Genomic DNA, 24,799 nt, shown 5'->3' on the forward strand with positions numbered 1-24,799 from the left:
TTTAGGAGCTTCTCAGCATAAGGACCCCAGGTCCAAAGGATGTGCTCTGCTCCTGGCTCTGATTTCTTGGTGGTAGGAGGTCCCCCTGTCTCTCTGCTGGCTTCTCTTTTCTGTATCTCAGAAGCGATTGACTTAAAACACAATCCCTAATCTTGTAGATTGAGCCCTACCTCATTAACATAACTGCCTCTAATCTTGCCTCATTAACATCATAGAGGTGGGACAATAACACAATACTGGGAATAACAGCCTAGCCAAGTTGACGCACAATTTTGGGGGATGCAATTCAATTCACGACACAGGGTTAGAAAACAAGTTCCTGAGTGGCACAAAGGGTTAAGTGACAAGATAGACTACTAGCTGAGAGGTCAGTGGTTTGAACCCACCCAGGGATGCCTTACAAAACTGGTTTGGTAATCTGTTTCCGAAGGGCCATAGCCTTGAAAACTCTGTGGAGCACAGTTCTACCCTGACACACGAGGTCAAATTTACTAGAAGGCAACTAACAACAACAACAGGGTTAGGAAAGCTGAAACTGACCGACGAGTTCCAAGTATCTGGGGCACTTTAAGGCTCTGTCAATAGACTTCAGAGGATACTTGTACTCAGAAGGAAAAAATATATATATATATTTACTAACTTCTAACTGAAATTTAGTATTTCCTTTAATTATAAATGTAGTCCAACCAAGCAAACCTACAGTAGGATCTGTGTAACTAGTCACCCAGATATTTTCATACTACATTATAGTTGTAGATATCTCAAAATATCATTTTCATTCATTACAACTTTGAAATTACAGTGGACCCCACTGCTAGATCTTAAATCAATTGTTTTTTAATATCTTGGCTATTAACTTTCATGAATTAATAAAGAGCATATATATGATAATGTCATAAATATATTTTTAATATTTTCATAACTACGTTTCAATATAATTTTTCCTAAATCCTATACATTTTATTTTATGCATTTAAAAACATTATTCTGAGAATGAGCTACAGGTTTCACCAAAAGAATTTTCTGTTGCATAAGGATGTCATAAGAAAGGTTAAAAACACCCCTCGTGTTACCCCAAGTAAAATTAATGAGAAGTGATATGGGGGGACAGGCGATTAAGAAAAGAGATCGTGGTAAAAGACATAGCCTCCGGCCACTCCCAAGCAATTTCTACTAAATGTTCTCCACCCTACAAAGGGGACAAGGAAACAGCTGGGAACCAAGAGGAAGATTAAACTGGTGCCTCCACACCCAAAAACGATTGTTTATAATGGCCTCAAACAGAGCCCATTAATGCGAGGGCTAGAAAGGGGGGCTTATTCCTGGGGGCCTAGAATTCTCAAACTTAACGATTTTTTATGGGCAGGTTTTATGGCTCTGAGTGGAAGTCAAGAGATCAACTGCTCACTAAGAGAAAAAAGTTTTATTTTTGTCTGTTTTACTTTTCATTGAAGCATAGTGTGCACACAGGAAAGTGTGTACAAGTGTACAGGTCTATAAATTCTCACAAATGGAACACGCCAGTATAACAAGCACCCAAATTAAGAAACGGCCTTAACAACAAAAAAAAAGCCTTAACAGCACCCCAGAAATCCCCCTTCTGCTTCCTTCTGCCTACACTCCCTAATTCTGGCTTCTAACAGCATAATTCAGTTTTCCTAATTTCTGTACTTTTTACATGAATGGAGTCACATGGTACGTCCTCTTCCTAAGTTTGCGAGACGAGTCCATATTTTTGCACGTAGTTGTAGTTTGTTCAGTTCTATTGCTGTAAAAGCAAAGGTTCTCAAAGTGTGATCTAGAGACTCCCAAGATCTTTTCAGGGTGTCTGCAGCTCTAAACTATTTTCATAATAATATTTTGATATTTGCCTTTTTTACTCTCATTCTCTCGTGAGTGTACAGTGTAGTTTTCCAGAGACTACATAACATGCAATGGTGCTTGAATATTCCTGTTTTTAAAATTCTCTCAGCTTTAACTTCTAATCTGGCACATGTTAATAGATATGTTGTTGTTGTGTGCCATCAAGTCGAGTCTGATTCATAGCGACCTTCCAGGACAGAGTAGAGCCGCCCCATAGGGTTTCCTAGGCAGTGATCTTTAGGGAAGCAGTTCACGAAGCCTTTTCTCCCATGGAGCAGCTGATGGGTTTGAACCGCCGACCTTTCAGTTAGCAGCTGACCACTTAACCATTGGCCAGGTAAATAAAAGTTCCTTGGGTTCTGCAATAATTTTTAAGAATGTAAAGAATTCCTGAGACCATAAAACTTGGGAGCCATTCCTATAATTGTGTAACTATACCCACAGTTTATCTTTCCAGTACATTGTTGATGAACATTTGGGCTGTTCTAATTTGGGGCTATTATGAACACTGCTACTATGAACGTGTCTTTTGGTGAACACATGTACTTATTTCTCTTGGCTATTCATATATACCTACAGGAAACCCTGGTGGTGTAGTGGTTAAGTGCTACGACTGCTAACCAAGAGGTCAGCATTTCAAATCCACTAGGCACTCCTTGGAAACCCTGTGGAGGCAGTTCTACTCTGTCCTACAGTGTCGCTATGAGTCAGAATCAACTTGACAGCAAGGGGTCTAGTGTATATATATATACACACACATAACATATACACACACACACACACACCTAGGAGATGGCCAGGACATACGGTATACATTTAGCTTCTAGCAGATACTGTCAAACAGTTTGCCAGAGTGGCTATACCAGTTTACATTCCTACCAACAATTTATAAGAGTTTTAGTTGCTCTACATTCTCACCAATACTTTGTATGGTTTATCTTTACCATTTTAGCTGTTCTGTTGGTTATGCAGTGGTATTGCATCAGAGTTTTAATTTGCATTTCCCTGATAACAAATGAAGTTAAGCAACTTTAAATCTGTATACTCTTATATAAAAGGAAAAGTCCTTTTCAGATCTATTGAAAATTTTTTTCTGCATCTATTGTAATGATCATATGTTTTCTTTTTCTCACTAATTTAACGTATCTTATATTGATTGATTTTAAAAATTTAATCTACCCTTGAGAACCCGGTTTACCTGGTAATGGTGCATGTCCTGCTTATATATTGCTGGCCTTGATTTACTGATTCTTTAAAGGCTTTTTGCATCTCTTTCCATGTGAAAAATTTGTTTATAACTTTTCTTTTTTTTTGTAATATCCTTTGGAATCCAGGTTATATTGGCATCTTAAAATGAGTTGTAAAGTGTTTCTTTTTTTCTATTCTCAGGAAAATGTTGTGCAAGATTGGTATTACCAAACCCAGTGCCATCGAGTCGATTCCAACTCATATCGACTCTATAGGACAGAGTAGAACTGCCCCACAGTTTCCAAGGAACGCCTGGTGGATTCAAACTGCCAACCCTTTGGTTAGGAGCCGTAGCACTTAACCACTACGCCACCAGGGTTTTCAGATTGGTATTATTTCTTCCATAAACATTTGAAAGAATTTATCCATTAAGTCATCCAGATTTGGGGTTTTCTATACAGAAAGGTGTTAAATAACAGATTCAATGTTTTTAGTAGATGTCAGACTACTTAAATTTTCTACTTTGTATGTTTTAGTAAGTTGTAATCTTTGAGGAAGTTATTCTATCAAAATTATCAAATATATGGGTATAAAGGTGTTCATAATATTCTTTTTTTTTGATCTTCATAAAATTGGTAAAGATCATTTCTTTTTCATTATTTATATTGATAATTTGTGTTTTTTACCTCAATATACTTTTATTTTGAAATAATTTCAAGTCTAAAAAAAGTTGTAATAATACAAAGAACTCCTACATTTTCTTCACCCAGATTGTTATTTTTCCACATTTCCTCCTCTCTCACTCTATCCTCCATCTTCATCTCTATTTGTCTCCTCCTCTGTCTACACACACGCACACACAGAGCTTTTCTCTAAAATGATGCCCAATCATCATAAATACCTCAGTACAAAACCACTTAAAATAAAGACATACTTTCCCATTCAGGGAATCAATATAGTTAGTGCACTGTCCCATCCACAGATTCCATTCAAATTTCACTACCTATTCATATAATGCCTTTTTATTCTTTCAGTTGCAGAAATCTGTACACAAATATGTGTTGTGTTTAGTCATCATGTCATTGTCTCTTTCAGCTGACAATCTGCAACAGCTCCTCAATCTTTTCCTCTTCCTATGTACTTGACAGTCTTAACAAGCTCAGATTTTTCCAATCTATATATTTTTATATGATAATGATCAAAATTAATCTATCCAATATTTCCATGTGACCAAGTCTATGGAAGATTATAGAATTAATGTTGTTCTTTTATAGTAGGCTGAAAGATGACCACCCCAAAGATATTCATGTCCTAATTCCTGGAACCTGTGATTATGTCAACTTAAACCCATGTGGTGTGAAATTAGACAATGGTTCACAAGACCACTCTCATTTCTGACACCAATTTCAAGGTTAAAGGGTTTCCGAAACCACCCTTAGTTTTGATAATTCTGTAGAAGGACCCACAGAACTCACTGAAAGCTGTTTTACTTATAGTTATGGTTTATCACAGTGAAAGGATACAGATTTGTTCAGCCAAAGGAAGAGATACTTGGTGCAGAGTCCGGGAAAGTTCTGTGTTTTCCTCTCCCAGTGGAATCATGGGCAGAGCTGCTTATCCTGGCAATTATGTACAATAATACATATGGAATATAACCAACCAGGAAAGCAAGCTCACCTGAACCTCCACATCCGTTATTTTTTGTTGGGCCTCCATCACACATGCATAGTTGACTGCCCACACAGTTGATCTCAGTCTCCTGCCCCTTCAGAGGTCTAGCTGATACTCTGTGACCCAAAGTCCCCACCTTAAATCATATTGTGAGACTACCTAGTATGACTCAAAACTCCCAGGCAAGCAAAAAGAAACTCCTTTCAGGCATGACGTTCCAAAGGCTTAGAGATTACCATCTAGAAGCAGAAGGCAAAGATCAGACCTTTCTTTCTTTGGGCAAGGTTAAATCCTTTACTACACACACAGTAAAAGGGACTTTGCTGATGCAATTAAGTTAAGGATCTTGATACGGGAAGATTATCCTGGATTATCTGTGTAGGCCCAATGTAATCACAAGCATATTGTAAGGGAGGTAGGGGGATCAGAGTTAGTAGTAACACATGTGACTATAGAAGCAAGAGGTTGGATTGACGTGAGGAAAGCGCCACAAGAGAAGGAGTGCAGACAGCCTCCGCTATGTTGTTGTTAGATGCTGTTGAGTCAGTTCTGACTCATAGTGACCCTGCCTACGACAGAATAAAACACTGCCTGGGCCTGTATCATCCTCAAGATTGTTGCTATTTTTGAGCCCATTGTTAAACCCTGGTGGCTTAGTGGTTAAGTGCTACAGCTGCTAACCAAAGGCTCGTCAGTTGGAATCTGCCAGGCACTCCTTGGAAACTCTAGGGGGCAGTTCTACTCTGTCCTTTAGGGTCGCTATGAGTAGGCATCGACTCGACAGCACTGGGTTTTGGGGTTTACCACCAGTAAAAACTAGTTGCTGTTGAGTCAATTCCAACTCATGGCGACCCCGTGTTAGCAGAGTAGAGCAGTGGTCCACAGGGTTTTCACTGGCTGAGTTTTCAGAAGTAGATCACCAGCCTTTCTTCTGAGGCACCTCTGATTGCGTTTGAACCATCAACTTTTCAGTTAGTAGCTGCACACTTAACCATTGGCACCACCCAGGGACTCCTGATATCACCAGTGGTGGGCGGGGTGGGCAACCATTGCCATAGAGTCATTTTTGACTCATAGCGACCCTATAGGACAGAGTAGAACTGCCCCACAGGGTTTCCAAGGAGCAGCTGGTGTATTGAAACTGCTGACCTTTTGGTTAGCAGCTGAGCTCTCAACCACTACGCCATCACAGTATTCCATAAATTACTAGAATCCCATTCCCATGCCCAGAAGCTCAGCAATGAGTTTTAAGCAATGAGTTTCAATCCTGAAACTCCTTCTCTGAGGGATTGTTTCTTGGCACAATCTTGGTTCCAATTTCTAATTCAATCAGAGTCCACAAAGGAAGTAAAAATCACAAGTGATTTGAAAAGAAAGAATCTAGTAAGAGTGTAAATCAGGCATTACACTGAATAGGCAAAAAGGGAACACAAAATTATTACTGAGATAGGAATTTCAGGAAGCAGCTACTGACCACATGTAGGGTTGGGGGAACAAAGGGATGAGGCTGGAATTGTTTAATCTGAAGGCTGGATAAGTGGCTCCATGGAGCTGTAATTCACATCTCCGAGGAGGAGGGAGCCTGCTCTACTGGGGCTAGTGCCTCTGGGCTCCAAGGAGGGTTCCCTGGGGGCTGAGACTGAGACCTCGGAGGAGGGAGCATGTGTCATGAATCTATTGTGGCTTCTGAGACGCAACTCCATCCTGCTAAATGTGCTCAATATGTTGGCCATAGAATGTTCCTTGACTTGATTTTGCCAGTGAAACAAATGCCAATCATGTGTACCAAGAACAGCTAAGCTGCAGAATTACTATCATAATCAACAATAGAAAAATGATTACAAATGAGGCCGACTTTTATGTGCTGTGTAAGTCTTTGGAGATGATTGCTGTCACGCCTAGCTGAAAATAAAAAGTTCAAGTAATTGGGGTTTGATAGTTATTTGTGTTTAACTCTCTTTTAATATAGAGATGACAGAAAGCTGGATAAAATGCTTGCTTGCTCCATAACTGCCTGTCAAGGCCAAAGTTGTTTTGTAGCCCTCATCCATTTTGGTCTTAAAAATTCATCATTATAGACATGGGCATTTATTTAAGTGATGAGAGGAGCCCTGGTGGCACAATGGTTAAGAGCTACAGCTCCTAACCAAAAGGCAGGCAGTTTGAATCTACCAGCACCCCTTGGAAATCCCACGGGACAGTTCTACTCTGTTCTATAGGGTCGCTATAAGTCAGAATAGACTCAGCAGCAACAGGTTTGGTTTCACAGGTTTTAGTAGTAGCAAAGCAGGAGTGATAATCCTAAGTGATAACCAGGATAAGCCACTCTCACTACCTCCACTGTGTGCAGTCTGGCTCAAGCCACCAGGGTCTCTCACTTGGTTTAACTGTTTCAGCCTCCTGTGTGTTCTCCATTCCTCCACACCTGTCTATTTTATTCTGTTATTAACACAGCCACCAGAGTGATCACGTCGTGTTAAAAGCTGAGTCAGAGTATGCCGCTTATCTGCTGGAAACATCCAAATGGCTTCCCATCTCACTAAGTAAAAGCCAAAGTTCGGGTAATAGCCTTCAAGGCCTCACAAGATTGATGTATACTCTGTCCATGCCCATTCGTGGTGACTGCTGCCTTTCCAGCCTCATCTCAGCACTTGTCTCCCACTCACTCTGCTCTAGCCACACTGGCCTCCTTGCTTGACCTCCCAAAAGCCAGATATGCTCGTTCCTCAGGGCTCTTGCCCTGCCAGTTCCCTCTGCCTGGAATGCTCTCTCCAAATACCTGTGTGGCTTTCTCCCCCACCTTCTTCAGGTTTTTATTTTAACTTGCTGAAAGTCTTTCAGCACTACTTTTCCTGGCAATTCTAATTAAAAATACGGCATACACATAGACATATTCTTCTTAGCCACTTCCTGCTTTACTGTCTGGTGCCTCCTACAACCTCTGAGTTCCATAAGGTTATGGATTTTTATCTCTTTTGCTTATTGCCAAATTCCTACTACCTTCCAGATATCTGGCTCGTAGCAAGTTTTCAACAAATATATATCAATTAAATAATTAAGTGAACGAATGATATATAATAAACCTGGGTACCTAATCACTGGCTGATTGGAAGTAATCCTCTCTTTCATCTCTTTGAGCCTTAATTCATTCTTCTGTAAATTAAAGGTCATAACACCTCCACCTAACTTGTTATTATCTCACCATTGATAGTGAATTCATGTTCACAAAGGCCTTTGGCTTTTTTAATAAAAAGCGCTGGCAGATGAGATGTTCAGATTTATAGGTAAAACTGAAAATAGCTTTTGTATTGAAGTCAGAAGTCTTGGGATCAAACACAGATGAGACAACCTGGGTATCACTTTGAAATTCATAGAAACAACTATAAATGGCCTCTCAACTTCATAGGATTGCTGTTAACATTGAAAAAGAGCATCGAATATAGTCGTTGTTGTTGTTAGGTGCCATTGAGTCAGTTCCGACTCATAACGAACCTATGTACAACAGAACAAAACACTGCCAGGTCCTGTGCCATCCTCACAATTGTTGCAGCCACTGTGGCAGTCCATCTCACTGAGGGTCTTCCTCTTTTTTGCTGACCCTCTACTATAACAAGCACAATATCCTTGTCCAGGGATTGATCCCTCCTGATCACATGTTCAAAGTATGTGAGATATAGTCTCTCCATCTTTGCTTCTAAGGAGCATTATGGCTGTACTTCTTCCAAGACAGATGCGTTCATTTATTTGGCAGTCTATGGTATATTCAAATACTCTTCACAAACACCACAATTCAAAGGTGTGAATTCTTCTTTGCTCTTTCTTACTCATAGTCCAGCTTTCGCATGCATATGAGGCAACTGAAAACACCATGGCTTGGGTCAGACGCACCTTAGTCTTCAAGGTGACATTTTTGCTTTTTAATGCTCTAAAGAGGACTTTTGCAGCAGATTTGCCCAATACAATGTGTCCTTTGATTTCTTGACTGCTGCTTCCATCGGTTTTGATTGTGGATCCACGTAAAATGAAATCCTTGACAACTTCAGGCTTTTCTCCATTTACCATGATGTTGCTCGTTGGTCCAGTTCTGAGGATTTTTGTTTTCTTTTCTTTTTTTTTTTATGTTGAGGTGTAATCTATACTGAAGGCTGTAGTCTTTGATCATCATTAGTAAGTGCTCCAAGTCCTCGTCACTTTTAGCCAGCAAGGTTGTGTCATCTGAATAATCCAGGTTGTTAATGAGTCTTCCTCCAATCCTGATGCCACATTCTTCTTTATATAGTCCAGCTTGGATTATTTGCTCAGCATACAGATTGAATAAGTATAGTGAAAAGATACAACCCTGGCACACACTTTTCCTGACTTTAAGCTAGATGGTATCCCCTTGTTCTGTTCAAAGAACTGCCTCTTGATCTATGTACAGGCTCCTCATGAGCACAATATAAGTGTTCCGGAATGCTCATTCTTAGCAATATTATCCATAATTTGTTATGATCCACACAGTTGAATGCCTTTCCATAGACAATAAACATCTTTCTGGTATTGTCTGCTTTCAGCTGGGATTCATCTGACATCAGCAGTGATATCCCTTGTACTACATCCTCTTCTGAATCCTGCTTGAATTTCGGGCAGTTCCCTGTCGATGTACTACTGCAACTGCTCTTGAATTATCTTCTGCAAAATTTTACTTCTGTGTGATATTAATGACATTGTTCGATAACTTCTGCATTCAGTTGGATCACCTTCCTTTGGAATAGGCATAAATATGGATCTCTTTCAGTTCGTTGGTCAGGCAGCCATCTACCAAATTTCCTGGCATAGATGAGTGAGCACTTTCAGCACTGCATCCTTTTGTTGAAAAATCTCGACTGGTATTTCGTCAATTCCTGGAGCCTTGTTTTTCACCAATGCCTTCAGTAGAGCTTGGATCTCTTCCTTCAGTACCATCAGTTCCTGATCATATGCTACCTCCTGAAATGGTTAAATGTCGACCAATTCTTTTTGGTACCGTGACTCTGTGTATTCTTTTCACCTTCTTTTGATGCTTCCTGCATTGTTTAATATTTTCCCCACAGAGTTCTTCACTACTGCAACTCCATGCTTGAATTTTTCCTTCAGTTCTTTCAGCTTGAGAAATGCCAAGTATGTACTTCCTTTTTGGTTTTCTATCTCCAGATTTTTGCACATGTCATTATACTTTGCCTTCTCAAGCTGCTCTTCTCTTCAGCTCTTTTACATCATCATTTCTTCCATTTGCTTTAGCTATTCTACGTTCAAAAGCAAGTCTCTGAGTCTCTTCTCACATTCATTTTGGTCTTTTCTTTCATTTGTGTCTTTTTAATGACCTATTGCTTTCTTCATGTATGATGTCCTTGATGTCATTCCACAACTACTCTAGTCTTCGGTCATTAGCGTTCAAAGCGTCAAATCTATTCTAGAAAGGGTCTCTAAATTTAGGTGGGATATACTCAAGGTTATACTTGGGCTCTCGTGGACTCGTTCTGATTTTCTTCAGCTTCAACTTAAACTTGCACATGAGCAATTCATGGTCTGTTCTGCAGTCAGCCCCTGGCCTTGTTCTGACTGATCATATTGAGTTTTCCATCATCTCTTTCCACAGATGCATTTGATTTGATTCCTGTGTATTTCATTTGGCAAGATCCATGTGAACAGCCATCATTTATGTTAGTGAAAAGATATTTGCAAAATTCTATCATGTGATATCTGGCATCGTTTCTATCACCAAGGCCATATTTTCCAACTATGGATTCTTTTTCTTTGTTTCCAGCTTTTGCATTCCCCAATCACTAGTAATTATCCAGCATCCTGATTGCATGTCTGATCAATTTCAGACTGCAGAAACTGATAAAAATCTTCAGTTTCTTCATCTTTGGCCTTAGTGGTTGGTGCATAAATTTGAATAATAATCGTATTAACTAGTCTTCCTTGTAGGTGTATGGATAGTATCCAATCACTGACATCATTGTACTTCAGGACAGATCTTGAAATGTTCTTTTTGAAGATGAATGCAACACCATTCTTCTTCAAGTTGTCATTCTCAACATAGTAGGAATGCAATAAAGAGTTTCTTTTCTCTTTTCTTCTCTGTCAACCAGGAGAAGAGAAGGAAAGGAAGGAAGAATGGGAGGGAAGGAAGGGCGGGAGGAAGGAAGGGAAGGGAGGGAGGGAAGGAAGAAAAGAGGGAGGGAAGGGAGGGAGGAAGGAGGGAGAAAGGGAGGGAAGGAAGGAAAGAAGGAGGGAAGAAGAGAAAGGTATGGAGGAAGAACGGGAAGAAAAGAGGGAGAGAGAGAAAAAGGGAGAAAGGGAGGGAGGAGAGGAGAGAAGAGGGGAGAAAGTAAGTTAGTTATATGGCTAATTCTAATTGTAATATTATTTGTCTCTGAGTGGTTAACTTAGAAAAGGCCAAGATTTAGGTGAATTTAACACCACATGAACTAATTAGCTTTTGTCATTCATGACTTCACCTACACCTTGGCCAAACATGTCTACTGGGGAAGGCTGGTAATTAGGTCTCACCGTTCCAACACATACCTTTCTTATTGTATTTTAAAAAGAAGTCTAAAGTTCAGCCTCTGCTGGCACCTGGCTCAGTGACACTCTCTGGCCAATACATGAGAATATTCAATGGGGTGGAGGTGGGAGAGAGAGAAATGGCCTGCAGCTCAGGAGTTATGATAGACAGTGGAACAGGCCAGGAGTATAAAAATATGATCTAGCAAAATCTTCCCAACATTTTTCCTCTTTTTAATATACAATCATCACAGGTAGTATTGAAGAAATATACCTCATATGGGGCCCAGACAATCATAATGACCTGGTGCATTTGTGCAGTGTCTTATGATTGGTAAAATGCCCTTACACATATTCACGGAATTAGAGCTGTATGGAACATGTGGAATGACTAGAGCAGTTTTATTATTGTTCCCATTTTACAGGCAAGAAGACAGAAGCATGGAGAGGTCAGTTGGCCTGCTGAAGTTTGTGTAGTGGTGAAGGATAGAGTCTGTGTTCATATTATGAGTGACTAGGAGGGAAGGACATTTTGTAGGCGAGACTCCAGGAAAACCTTAGCTTTTGTGATCCTCAAGTGTCATCTCTTGGGAAAAACCACTTTGCCTGGAGGATTTAACAATAGTAAACCAAACAACGTCCCAAGAATAAACGTTGGGTCTATTTTTAATCCAAAGGGTTGCACAAGGCTTAAGTAAGCCTGAAGAAATGTGGGTTGTATGATGGGGAATAAGCTGAACTTATTTGGTATCATTTCCTTTTGTCTATGCCCTCGCCCCAGAGTTCCTTGGACCATTTATGTTCGTTAGAGTTCTGTTACTTGGTGAATGGTAAAATCAAACAAAGACTAAATGGGAATTTTTTTCTCATTAGGGTTAAAATTGGTGCTTGATTCAAAGCACTTTTAGAATACCAGGCCTTTCACCTTTCCTTGCTATTGGTAGATATGCAGAAATAGAATATTTCCACAAACTACAATAGTTGTTATAACCTAACAGACGCAGTTCTCATATTTAAGGGAGAGATCAGACAAGCTGATATACAGAGAAAAGAACAAAAGCCATGAGATCTGGATTCCAGATCCATCTTTCCTTCTAATTGTAGCCTTGAGTGATCCATTTAGTCTTACTAAGCCTCTATTTTTTGATTTGTTTTCCTGTAAAATGGTGAAGGGGACTTGAACAAAGCTTTCTCTTAGCTTGATTTCAAACCTAACAATGTAATTCTTTAATAGGTTATTTAGTGGAAAAATTATGGGATGATGCTGATCAATTTGTCTAAAGTACATTCAGTTCTCTGAATCACTCTTACACCATGGGCAGAGAAAAATGACCTAGATACCTCTTCATTCACTATTCATACTTCAGGCCTTCTGAAGAAAACAGTGACTATCTGATATATATATCTGGTATTGTCTTCACCAAACTCTTGCAGATCAGTATAACACAGTTATAAGAGACTTAGTTTTATCCTCGTTAAGTCTGGGTGCAACGGTGACTGTAGATTGAAGTTTGTTATGTGTTATGAATTGAATTGTGTTCCCTCCCCCAAAAAATATGTATTGAAAGCCTGGTCCCTGTACCTATGAAAGTGATCCTGTTTATAAATATGGGTTTTCTTTTGTTGTGTTAATGAGGTCCTACTGATATAGGGTGGGTTCTGAACCTAATCACTTCTGAGTTATAAAAAAAGCAGGATACACAGACACACACAGAGGGGAGGACAGATGCCATGTGAGGACCCACATACAAACAAAGAAACACTGAAGATGGCAGCAGCCACCAGAAACTAGGAGAGAGGGCCACAAGACATTGATTTGAACTTTTAGCCTTCAGAACTATGAGAAAATAAATTTCTGTTCTTTAAAGCCAACATTTGTAGTATTGTTTGTTACAGCAGCACTAGAAATCATGTATTTAGTATAGGTCGCCTCTTTGGGGAATTGGGGTAGTCAAGAATGGGACCCGCTTGCACAAAGGCAAGCAACAAGTAAAAGTGAATGTCATTAAATAGAAGACATACCCAGGCCCTGAATCCTGTCTCTTCAGTCTGCCGATATGCTGACTTTGTTTTGGATTAACTAACCAATCAACACAATGGTATGTAACACACAATAAACATTACAGGAGTTCTAAGGAAGGAAACTTGAGCGTGAGCCGAATTCATCAGAAAAGATTTCAGAGAAGAGGTCGAATTTGAACAGGAACTTGGAGGACATGAGAAAATTCATAGATGGAGAAATAAAAACAATGCTTCAAGGTGAAGGACAGCTTGAGCCAAGATGCAAAGAACAGAATGTTCCTGGGAGTACTGGAGCAGCCCAGATTAACTAGCATCAAGATTAAGTGTGAAGAGCCTTGGGAAAAATGTCTGGAAAGATAAGTTAGGTTGAGACTGTGGATGGTTGAAGAAAGAAATCTGAGCTTTATGTTATGTAGTCCAGGAGATTGCAATCTGGTGGTTTATAAGTTTGAATGGAACTGCTGATGTGTTTTGTTTGATACACAATATTTTAAAAAATTAAATTTGAACGCATTACACTGGGCATGTGTTCTCCTGGTTATCACAGTTTCCATCACTTCTTGAATTTTAACATTTTATTTTGAAATAATTTAAAATTTATATTAGTTGCAAGAATAGTAAAATGCACTCCTTCATGTAGATTCACCCATTATTAACATTTTACTTCATTAGCTTTTCCAGTCTCTCTATATATTTACGTATCATCTCCACACACACATCTATTTTTTTCTAAATAAATTGAAAGTGCACACATTTCATATGTTACACAAATTTCAATGTGTCTTTGCTAGAAGCAAGGACATTCTTCATAAAACCATAATACATTGATCAAATGTTTAACACCAGTACAACACAGTATAATACAATCTATTATACAATCTATATACAAATTTCATCAATTGTACCAAAAATGTTCTCTATCTCATTTTTTTTTCTTCCTTATTCAGGATCCAGTCCAACACCTCTGACTCTTTAGAGACTCTTGACTTTTATTGTCATGATTCTTTAGTTCCTGAGTTTTTATTTTCTTTTATAACCGTGACATATTTGTGGAATAATGGTCATTTTTTGTTTGTTTTGTTTTTCTTTGTAGAAAGCTTCTTAATTTGAATTTTTCAAATATTTCTTCATGGTTAGATTCATGTTATGCATCTTGGACAGAAATGTTACATGAATGATGTTTTGTCCATCTCAGTGCCTCCTATCAGGAGGCACATGATTGGTGACATTTACTTTGCTCCATTATTTGTCCCTTTATTGATGATATTAACTTTGATCATTTGATTGAAATGGTGTCTACCAGGTTTCTCCATAGTAAACTTAACCATTGCTTCCACATGTGATTAATAAGTAATCTGCTGGGAAATGTTTTATATTATACAAGTATCTCATCCACTATTAAACTTTCACCAATTATCTTTACCATTTATTGATGGTTCTCTAAAAAGTTCCCTTTGGCTATGCAACCTCATACACAGCTGGTCACTGTAAGTGCTGTCAATAAGTTGTATAGCTGTAAAAAGTTGAATTGGCAAAAGTTGTGTGATAGACATATTTACAACGATGACAAAAAAAAAAAAGTAGTTGCTGAGGCTGCTTATGTACAACCAAACACCTAAGGGGATTTGCTTCCTTGGTTTGGAGGTTTAGGGTCATGGTTTTATGGGATATCCCAGTTAATTGGCCTAATAACATGTTTTGTGCTTCTGGTCTACCTTTATTTCATTGTGTAGTCCCTGGGGTCTTAAAAGCTTGCAAGCAGCCATCCAAGGCACGATTTGTCTCCATTCACTTGGAGCAAAAAGGAAGAAGGAGAGTCAGGAATAAGACAAGGAAATGCAATGTGTGATTAATTGCTTCCATGAACAACTGCCTCCTTTGCCATGAGACCAGAACTGGGTGGTTCTTGGCTATTATTACTGAACATTTTGATCAAAGTTTCTATAGAAGAATCCTGATTGAAAGGGGGAAAATGTAGAACAGAATTTCAAATTCTCATGGACACTAGAATTTCTGGAGCAGTGGAGGTTGGGTGAACCCCTGAAACTATTGCCCTGAGTTAATTTTTAAACCTTAAACAAAAATATCCCCTGAAGTGTTCTTAAAACCAAAAAATAGCCCTCTTAAAACCAAATGGGTTTTAAAGGCATATAGCACCAGGGAATAAGTCAGGGAACAGATAGAGTTTCGGAGAGAATGGTTAGGCAAGCCCTCTCAGATATGGTAACATGTTAGCAGAGACCTGAAGAAGCAAACCAGGAAGATTTCTTAGGAAATGTTTCAGGTAGAGAGAACAACAAGTGCAAAGACTGGATGAAAGTGCTTTGTGGGTTTGAGGAACAACAAAATAGTCACAGTGCCTGAGGTGCTGTGAGCTAGAAGTAGGGTATGAAATCAGAGAGACAGGCAGGAAAATGCAGTCATATGACTGAGCCGAGGTAACACCAGCCATTTCACAGAAACATGAAAAATAATAAATCGTTATTGTTTAAGCCACAAAATTTTGGAGTGTTTTTGTTACACAGCAATAAATAACTGAAGCAGGCATTGGCTTTGTTATAAAAAATCTTCTCCCAAAGAAAAGTCTTAGCTCAGATGGCTTCACAGGTGAATTCTATATTTATGGAAGAAATTAACCATTGTGCACAGGTGCTAAGATAGACGACCAAGGAACTCTTTACAACTAAATTTATGAAAGTTAGCAAAATTGTAATACAAAAACCAAACAATTATGTTCCAAGGGAAGGAAGTGTTAAGCAATATCCCTTTTGAACACAAGTGTAAATAGCCCAAAGAAAATATTGGAAAATTGAATCAAGCAAAATATAAAAAGGATAATCAGTGTCAAGTGAGGTTTATCTCAGGAATGCAAGGTCAGCTTAACATTTAATAATCAACCAGTAAGTCACCATCTTAATAGAATAAAGGGAAAATCCAATCATCTCAATAGATGCATAAAAAATTTGAAGAGCCAATGCCCATTTGTCATTAAAATATTCTCCAAAAATTAGGAATAGAAAGAAACATCTTCTGATGAACAAACTAGCGTTATAATTAAAGACGGAATGCTTTCTTCCTAAGATCCAGAACTAGGTTAGAATGTTTACTCTTATAACTTTTATCCAAAATTGTACTAGAGATACTAGAGATCCTACTCGGAAGTAAGCCAGGAAAAAGATAGAAAGGCTTAGAGATTGGAGATAATGTATATGGATGGATGGATGATGGATTGACTGAAATATTTATTTTTAAATAACCTGATTGTTTATATAGAAACTTCCAAAGAATCCTGCTCCCATTGGGAGTTTTTTTTTTTTTTTTTAATTTTGTTGCTGTTGTTGAGAATATACACAGCAACACACACACAGTTTCAACCTTTTCTACATGTACAATTCAGTGACAGTGATTACTTTCTTCCATTTGTGCAACTATTCTCACCCTCTTCTTCTGAGTTGTTCCTCCCCATTCACATAAACTCATTGCCCCCTAAGGTTCCTATCTAATCTTTCAAGTTGCTGTTGTCAAGTTGGTCCCATATAGATAGTTCTTAAAAGAGCACAATGCTCAAGACAGACATTTTTTACTAGTTAAGCTGATCTTTTGTTAGCGGCTGAACGCTTAATGACTGCGACACCAGGGTTCCTTCTACATGCCTTGACCCTACTTAATTTTTCTTCTATAACACCTGATACTGTATTATGTATATATTTATTGTCTTTACCAGACTAGAATGGAGGTTTAATGATGACAGGAATTTTTTTGTTGTTATTTATCGCTGCATCTCCAATACGTAAAACAGTGTTTGGCAGAGCCTTCAATAAACACTTGTTGAATGAATGGATGAATGAATGCCACCATGGCTTTACTTAGAAATACATTATCATCTGGCCTGAACATTGTCAGGAGATTCCCATTCCTTTAAAATCATTTCCTATATGGTTTCATCTTACCTCTAGACAAGGGCCTCCCCTGTCTACAGCAACGAGAATTAAAATATTTTCTCGTGCCAAAGTTGTCCTTCCACCCCAGGTTTCAGACTATAGTTGCTCGGGTTTACTGTATCCTTTCAGATAGGTATGTGTCACACACACGCAACCCAAGGCCATGTCTTCACTCATTCTTTGAATTCCAAAATCAGCTACATAGATTAAATTAGATTATTAAATTGCCGATCCAATTCATTTGTCAAATTAAAATGACTAAAATGATAGGGGTGATCAGGCTTTGGTATGGCCATTTTATTTTTATATGTGAAGTTTAATGTCGACAACACTGACGCAAACAGATATTAATGCATAAAAACAAGCTAAAAATACTTAGAGTAGAAAAGGAACCAACATTTTCAGTGGAGATGGAGGGTTGGCCGGTGGCAATGACTGATAGAGAACTTTGACTGATCTCCCCAGGGTACAACGTCATTGTTATGAAAACGAATGGCTTCATAAGTACAGTACTTGTATTAAGTACACTATGCTCAAGATTAAACTAGATGAATTGTCCCCATAGTATTAATCTCAAGCACCGCAGGCTACTTCTTTATGTTTCACAGCTACCTTGGGATCAAGAAACTGAGGTCATTGAATTGAACCTCTTTGTTACATAGAAAGATGTTTCTTGAAAAATAATAACTTGCCCTTAAAAATGTTTTGATTCCTGCGTTATAGATGAGTTCTATAAAAGTTTTGACCTAAGCATCTGAGTTTGTGGCTCCATGAATACAGACAGACAATGGATCAAACATGGCATATTATTTAAATACATCAGAAAAATATTTACATTTTTTTCACTTCATGGGATAAGTACATTCTGTTCACTGTTGGAATGAAAGTAGTTATAGAAATAGATACCATTAGTGACTATTTAACTCAACTTAATCAACATTTTATAAGCCTTATACAAGACACTGTGGATACAAAAATGAACCAGATGTTATTTCTGTTCTTGAAAGAAACACAGATGGGAGGGAGTTGTGAGATAAGACAGATACACACACAACGAGCACGATAGTGTACAGGCAGAAGATGGGGATGGAATATTCTCTCTTACATGCTTTCATTTGAGCCTGAAGAGATGTTCAAGTCTTAGGACAGGTAGGGTACTTCAGGAAGAAGGGACAGCACCATGAAAAAGTGCAAAGGCAGGACTCTGCATATATACTGGTGGGATGGTGGGAGCCTAGTATGAAAAGAACTTAGAGTTGGAAGGAAGGTATAATGAGGTGCAAGATTGGAAAATTCAGCAGGGGAAATTTTGATGAAAAGCTGAGAAGTTCGGACTTTATTTCATTCTCCACAGAAAGCAAGCAAAGTTTTTTGAGGGTATTAGTGACATATTCAGGAGCCCTGGTGGTGCAAAGGTTAAGCACTGGCTGCTAACTGAAAGGTTGGTGGTTTGAACTCACCAGCCACTTCGACGGAGAAAAGACCTGGTGATCTCCTCCCATAAAGATTACAGCCTAGGAAACCCCATGGGGTAGTTCTACTGTATCCTGTAGGGTTGCTATGAGTCACAATCAACTTGACGGCACACAATAACAACAGTGACACGTGTATTAAAAGTCACCTCTGACCATAAGCAAACACCCCGAGGGATTGGGTTTCTGGGTTTGAAGGATTAGGACTAGAGTCTCGTGGGACATCTTGGTCAATTGGTATAATACAGTTCATAAAGTTATGTTCTACATCTTAGTTTGGTGAGTAGTGTCTGGGGCTTTAAAAGCTTATGAACGGCCATCTAAGACACAACTACTGGTCTCTACTCAACCAAAAGAAATAAAAAAACATTGATCTCTACTTGTCCAATAGAAGCAAAAAAGAAAGAAAGAAACCAAAGACTCAAAGAAGAAATTAGTTGTCACGGATTGAATTGTGTCCCCCCAAAGTATCTGTCAGCTTGGCTGGGTCATGATTCCCAGTATTGTATGATTGTCTACCATTGTGTCATCTGATGTGATTTCCCTACGTGTTGTAAATTCCATCACTGTGATGGAATTTCATCACTGTGATGGATTAGTGGCAGTTGTATTGATAAGAACTATGAGATTCAATAGTGTCTTCAGCCAATCTCTTTTGAGATATAAAAGAGAGAAGCAAGCAGAGAGACAGGAGGACCTCACACCACCAAGGAAATAGTGCCGGGACCAGAGTATGCCCTTTGGACCTGAGGTTTATGTGCAGAGAAGCTGCTAGACCAAGGGAAGATTGATGGCACAGACCTTGCTCCAGAGCTGACAGAGAGAGCCTTCTCCTGGAGCTGATGCCCTGAATCTGCACTTCTAGCCTACTAGACTGTGAGAGAATAAATTTCTCTTTGTTAAAGCCACCCACTTGTGGAATTTCTGTTTCCTAGATACAAAAAAACACAACCAGACCTATTGGACTGGTTTAGATTAGTTGACTCCCCAAGACAATTGCCCTGAGATATTCTTCAAATCTTGAACAGAAACTAACCTCAGAGATCACCTGTAGCTAAATAACAAATTGGCTCAAAAAATAATAAATGGCACCCATAAGTACTGTGCTTCTTTAAAAAATCATCTATATGAGACTAGACATTCAACAATTATTTTAAAACAAAGATGGGGATATAAGAGGGCAGGGAAACTAGATTAATGGTAACAAAACAACCAGAACAGAAATAATGAGAATGTTCACACATTGTGGAGAACGTAATCAATGTCACTGAAAAATTTGTGTAGAAATTGTTGAGTGGGAACCTAAACTGCTGCGTAAACCTTCACCAAAACACAAAAAAATAAAAATAAAAAAAAGATTTGAAGGAAAAAAAAGTCATCTCTGTCAAGGTGTGTTGTTTGGACTACAGTGAGGAGAGACTAAAGGTAGTCTCTACGGTCAGCTGTGGATCACTATGAATAGTGATAGGCCTACTATGTGTTACCAAATATTCTATACTCACAAGAGCAGTGATACATTTGTATGGGTGTCTTTATCCATAAAACCGAAAACCAAACCCAGTGCCATCAAGCTGATTGCAACTCAGTGTGACCCTATAGTACAGAGCAGAACTGCCCCATAGGGTTTCCAAGGAGCATGCGGTGGATTTGAACTGTCGACCTTTTGGCTAGCAGCCAAACTCTTAACCACTGGGCCACGAGGTCTCTTTATCCATATTGGTGTCGTTGTTAGGTGCCGTCGAGTTGGTTCTGACTCATAGTGACTCTATGTACAACAGAAGGAAACACTACTGGGTCCTGCGCCATCCTTAAAATTGTTGCTATGCTTCACCCCATTGTTGCAAGTCACTGTGTCAATTCATCTAGTCAAGGGTTTTCCTCTTTTTCTCTGACTTTGCCAAGCATGATGTCTTTCTCCAGGGACTGATTCCTCCTCATAACATGTCCAAAGTATGTGAGACCAAGTCTCGCCATCCTTGCTTCTAAGGAGAATTCTGGCTGTACTTCTTCCAAGACAGGTTTGTTTGTACTTTTGGCTGTCCATGATATATTCAATATTCTTCCCCAACACCATAATTCAAAAGTGTTAATGCTTCTTTGGTCTTCTTTATTCATTGTCCAGCTTTCAAGTGCATATGTGGCGATTGAAAACACCATGGCTTGGGTCAGGAGCTCCTTAGTCTTCAAGGTGACATCTTGCTTTTTAACACTTTAAAGAGCTCTGCCTACCAATTAAGTCCCTCTTTTCATGCTCCCTAAGTAATCACTTCCTTCTCCTCAAATCCCATACTTTTCTAGGTAGATAGTGGTGAAGGGATACTAGAGAGAGATGATCTGAGAAAAGTCACATTAGATAACGTTATTGAATATCGTCTGCTGAGTAGATCGCCTCAAAAAAATGACAAAGTTTGTATCCACTGAAATATATTAGAATTTTCGTAGCTTTAAAACCCTTCCAATTTTTTTTTTCACCCTTGGGGAATAATCTATGGTCTTGCTCTTTTTTGCTTACATCTATTTTTCAAGACTTATCCTCTCTTATGGACCCTGGTGGTGCAGTGGTTAAGTGCTATGGCTGCTAACCAAAAGGTTGGCAGTTTGAATCCACCAAGCACTCCTTGGAAACACTATGGGGCAGCTTTACTTGGTCCTATAGGGTCACTATGAGTTGGAATCGACTCAAAGGCAATGGGTTTGTTTGTTTTGTTTTGTTTTTTTTGGTATAGGCCCTCATGCAACATGAACTATATTTACCTACCCTGTGAGCCCCAAACACCCCCAATATCTTTGTTCAAGAACCCTTGTCCAGAATTCTCTTTTTCCCCATGATAACTTGTAGAAATTAATTTATTTCAAAGTTTCACACAAGTTCCGTCTCCTTCAAGAAGCCTTCCCAGATCTCCCTTTTTCTTTTTAAATACTGCTATAGAACTTTGCTCCTAACGCTTTAGCAACTAACTACCTCACTTTGCTTTTTATTAGAATGCTTTCATAAATATGACTTCCCGAGCACATTGTAAGATCCTAGAGATCGAAAGCCAAGACTTTTGTATTGTTGCATATTCTGAAATGCCTGGTCTGATGTTTATGGCATCATAGTAGAGAATGCAAAAGTAAATCCTAGATGTACCACTTATTACCTGTGTGAAATGAGGTACATGATGTCACCTGTTGAAGCCTCTGATTCTTCATCTGGAAAATGGTTATAATAATTTCAAAGGGTTATTGTGAGAATTAACTATGAAAATGTATGTTGTTGTTAGGTGTCTTCGAGTTGGTTCTGACTCATAGTGGCCCTGTGTACAACAAAATGAAACACTGCCCAGTCCAGCACCATCCCCACAGTTGTTGTTGTACTTGAGCCCATTGTTGCAGCCACTGTGCCAATCCATCTCATTGAGGGTCTTCTTCTTTTTTGCTGACCCTCTACTTTACCAAGCATAATGTCCTTCTCCAGGGACTGGTTTCTCCTGATAACATGTCCAAAGCATGTGAAATGAAGTCTTGCCATCCTTGCTTCTAAGGAACGTTTTGGCTGTACTTCTTCCAAGGCAGATTTGTTTGTTCTTCTGGCAGTCCATGGTATATTCAGTATTCTTCAACACCATAATTCTAAGGCATCAAGTGTACGCAGAGCACTTAAAATGGCATTTGGCAAGTAGTGTTTTTTTGTTTGTGTGCCCACAGGTGGTAGCTTAAACAAATGTTGAGTTCTGTAGAATTGAGGTACAATAATTAGCTTTTGTTTGCTGAAAGTGAAGAGGACTTGAAGCACTTACTGGTGAAGATCAAAGATTACAGCCTTTGGTATGGATTGTACCTCGACATAAAGAAAACAAAAATCCTCACAACTGGACCAATAACCAACATCATGATAAACAGTGAAAAGATTGAAGTTGTCAAGGATTTCATTTTACTTGGGTCCACAATCAATGCCCATGGAAGCAGCAGTCAAGAAATCAAAGGACTTAGTGCATTGGGCAAATCTGCTGCAAAAAACCTCTTTAAAGTGTTAAAATGCAACTTTGGACATGTTATGAAAAGGAATCAGTCCCTGGAGAAGGACATCATGCTTGGTAAAGTAGAGGGTCAGAGAAAAAGAAGACCTTCAATGAGATGGATCGATACAGTGGCTCCATCAATGGACTCAAGCATAACAACGATTGTGAGGATGGTGCAGGACCGGGCAGTGTTTTGCTCTGTTGTGCATAGGGTCTCTATGAGTCAGAACCTTCTGTCGCTGAGTCAAAACCGACTTGATGGCACCTGACAGCAAAAATAATTAGCTTTTCCAGATAAATCATTCAGGTTATACCCTGAAGTTGGCATTCAATTAAAAGCAAAACAACTCTTTGTGAGCCTGAGTACCTCAGCACTTAATGGCAACTTTAATCTGCAGGAAAAATGGCTCTTCTTAAAGTGATTTATTCTTACCAACCCCAAATTGTCTCTGTGAGCAAATTATCCCAAAATGAGTCTAGTATTACCTGCCAATTCCTCAGGGAATTCATGCAACAATAAACTTTCCAAACATTGTAATGTCTTTCCAAGATAGATTAAATAATCACCTAGGTAATTTTAAGAAAATGTTTGATGGGGGCAATGTGAGTTTTGTTCTAGCCAAATGAATTGGTAAACTTTCAGGGTTCTTCCTAGTCTTGGTATATGGTGTCATTATTAGGTCATGTCATATTACCTGTCACATGGGTGACTTCCTGTTTCAACTCAGTATGTAATCGATAACTATTAAGATTGACTCTAAGGCAAACAAGATCCCAAAACCAGAAACCAAATAACTGCCGTCAAGTTGATTCTGTGTGAATTATTTGCTCTTAACTGCTAACCTAAAAAGTTGGTAGTTCAAACCTACCCAATGGTACTGTGGAAGATAGGCCGAACGATCTGTTTCTGTTAAGATTACAGCCAAGGAAATCCTATGGAACAGTTCTACCCTGTAGCACATAGTGTCATTATGAGTCAGAACCAACTTGACAAGAAATAACAATAACAATATGGTAAATAACCTCAATTAAATTGCATTTAACTCTACCAAAAACTGTTTTAAATGACTATATGCCTCTTAATTATGGATATTATACTGCAATTGGATAGAGGTAGATTTCTATATGTGTGTGTGTGTGTGTGTGTGTGTTGTCATTGAGCCAGTTCTGACTCATGGTGACCCCACGTGTGTCCGAGTAGAATTCTTTCTGCACACGGTTTTCAGTGACTGATTTTTTGGAAGCAGATCACCAGGCCTTTCTTCTGAGGCATCTCTGGGCAGATTTGAACCTCCAGTCTTTTGGTTAGCAGCCAAGTACATTTGTACCATCCAAGGCCTTCAATATTTAAATATATAATCTTCTTGGAAGAGCCTTTCTAATTCTCCTCTCCTAGAAAAAATGGCACTCCCTGCTGTGTGATGCCATCATATCTTGTTCAAGGTTTTTTTTTTAATAACATAACCAATATTTTATTATTCTTGACAGTGGGCAGGGACTAATATTTATTCATCTAATTCTTCTATAATTTTACGGAAACAAAGAATCTGACAATGAAAAGAGGCATTAGACACAATGGACTTGTCCCAAGAGGCACTCACAAATATGTGTGCAGGACAATTCTCCTCCTCAGCTTTCCTGATCTCACTTACATGGAAGAATCCCAGATCAAGTTTTAATCCATGGTCCATAGTAGATGATCAATGATTTTGGTCTTCCAATCAATTAATACATTTTCTCAGTTTTTCCTACTCAGTCATTAATATGCTCTGTGACTTTGAGCATAATATCATCAATCTCTTTGGGCCTCACCTTTGTTTCCTCCATGAAAAAGGAAAGATGTGGAAGTACCATCAATCTTTGAAATCCTATGATTTTATGAAAACAAAGAATCTGAGAATGAAAAGAGACATTACACACAGTGGATTTGTCCCAAGAAGCGCTCACAAATATGTGGGCAGGACAATTCTGGTCTTTAGCTTTCCTGATCTCACTTTCTTCTTGCCCTTGTTATCTCTCTCAGTGCAGACAGTGACAGTGTTAGTGAGAGCAGAGATAAACCACTTTCTTTATTAGATCTGGATGAGGCCAACAGGCCCCTAGAACATGCAGA

This window comes from Elephas maximus, chromosome 3 (assembly GCF_024166365.1).
Source record: "Elephas maximus indicus isolate mEleMax1 chromosome 3, mEleMax1 primary haplotype, whole genome shotgun sequence".
Taxonomy (NCBI): Eukaryota; Metazoa; Chordata; class Mammalia; order Proboscidea; family Elephantidae; genus Elephas; species Elephas maximus.